We start from the raw sequence: 2320 nt of genomic DNA on the forward strand, positions 1-2320 counted from the left end.
ATCTAGTTTAATGCTCCATATAAGCCCCCAAGAAAATAATTTCACACATTCACTCATTAATTGAGCCTACTAATATATGTTTCACCAAAGTCATCTGGGCTGGCCTCCAGTTCTGATTTTGGGACGCATGAGGATGACAAATCCCCTGCCCCTTTCAACAGTTTGTCCCAGCACTCAGCCCCCTCTCTCTGTTCGATCTCTGTATTTTGCCTGTCTTAAATTTCCAGTCCTTGCATCTCGTTATGTTTTCCTCCATTAGGCTATAAAGCCCCTTTGTATGTGGTATTTTTTCCTGCAAAGGCATTTACAACACAGAGTCAGGTCGCTGCGTGATCTGCTTTTTGCTACGCTAACCAAATTGAGCTCCTTAAGTCTCTCTCCACAAGGTTTCCTTCTCCAGCCCCCAAATCATCCTTGTAAAACCCAACCATAGGCTGAGAGTTTACAGCCTCCATCATGACTTCAAGTCCCTGAATCTCAGGTTAATAAAGTCTCTATTTTTTAATAAGGCTTCTGTGAAATGACTAGAAATAGTCCCGCAGGATGTGTTATTTGGACGTAACTGCTTCCACATGGGCTGGAGGTGCAGCCCGGTGCGAGGAGCACGCTGAGAGCGGTGGGAGGGCTCTCTTCTCCCTCCCCACCCTTCTCCGCAGCCTTTTTCAGCACTTCCCCACCCTGCATTTCTAAAACCAGTATTTTTCTTGGAGGGTCCGTCCCGGTGGATGTTTCCTAGCCCTTTGGGAAAAGCAGCAAGCCTCCCCTCCGTACACAGCTCCCGAGGAAGCTGCCTCCCCCCGCACCAGGTCTGCACCAGGCCTGCCGGGGCTGGGCTCCATCTCCAGCAGGAGCAGGGGCACTGACAGGGCCTTGGCACATCCCGCTCCGCAAACCGCTCCTTCCAGGGGCCCAAAAAGACAGCTATAAAATCTTTCAGAGCTCACCAGAGCCCCTCCCTCCCTCCAAACTAATAGGATTAAAAACAAACACCGGGGGTGGGTTCTTCCCTGTCCTTTTCTAGCATTTGTGTCCACACTTCGAAGCTGTTTCTTGCAATAATTAATCGGTTTATTTGCTGCTAAAAGACAGTGGAGGCTCACAGGAGGCTTGGCTCTAGATCTTTGAAGAAAACTCCCCAATATTGCCAAAAATTAAACAAAATGTCAAGGCATGGTGAGTTCTAGGCAGTCTCCTCAGGCACTGGAGTTATATTTCACTGCTCCATAGCTTCTGGATGGGATAATATCCGGCCTTTTCATCAGTCATATTTGATTTATATGTGAGAATACACACCAGATTAGGAGTTTAAAAGAAATGACAACTCAGTTTCAATTCAGCCTGGTCTTTATGTACCCCAAAGGGAGAAACTTACTCCTGCATCTGCAGTGAAACCTAGGTTTTCAAATGCACTCACAACTGATAAAATATTCTAATGAATTTGGTCATCACCAGACTTGTCACTTTAAAGCAATTTTTGTCCTGGTTTGATCTATTTGGTTTTCTGCTGATCACATTTGCTTCCAACATTCGTGATCCAAACACAGTGAGAGTCCTTTGAGATACATCATCCACTTCCCTTCAGGCCACGTTCCATCACCCAAGAATATCTATGCATGGCCTGAAATCTTCCTGTAACTTCAGAGCTCTCCTAACCTATCTTCACTATTTGGCTTTAAAGGAATTTCTTCACCTCTGATGAGGGACCATCAGTTTAAAAGCAAGTGTAAGTAGGTGGTACGATCAGAGTAAACCACTAATGAATTGACTCACCTTGGCAGTTGTGAGTTGTCCACAAAATTAACATAAAACTTATGGGCTGGTAGAACTCACGATTGCTTAGTGATTCAGCATCGCAGTACTGGCATTGCACAGAAAAAATTAAGGAAGATTTGTGCAAGTAACCTGCAAAGTCTGCTAGATGCAAAGGAAATTTTGCGGTCAGGTGTAAAATTTAAAATTGCCATGTGACAAGCTCAATTGCTCAAGTATTCTTAAAAACACCAGTGCTAGGTAAAGCCTAAGAGCTTGGTTGTTTATTGGAAGTGGGCAGGAAAGGGTCAGAAATATAAATACATTTGCATGGAAAGCAAATAAAAATAATTTCTGAAGGGAAAGATTAATAGTGGATGTTTCCCAGTGGTCACCATTCACCCTGATGATTCTTTGCACTCCACTTGCCAAAAGCATAAGGTTTTAATTTTGTTCATGGTCAATGTAATGTTCAGAGTTTCATCTACCTGAATGATTCTTTGGGGACTGGTTGCAATAGCTGCATTTTGGGGTTAAATGCTTTTTTTTTTTTTTTTTTTTTTTTTTTTTT

The sequence above is a fragment of the Oxyura jamaicensis genome, chromosome 8 (assembly GCF_011077185.1).
Source record: "Oxyura jamaicensis isolate SHBP4307 breed ruddy duck chromosome 8, BPBGC_Ojam_1.0, whole genome shotgun sequence".
Lineage (NCBI taxonomy): Eukaryota > Metazoa > Chordata > Aves > Anseriformes > Anatidae > Oxyura > Oxyura jamaicensis.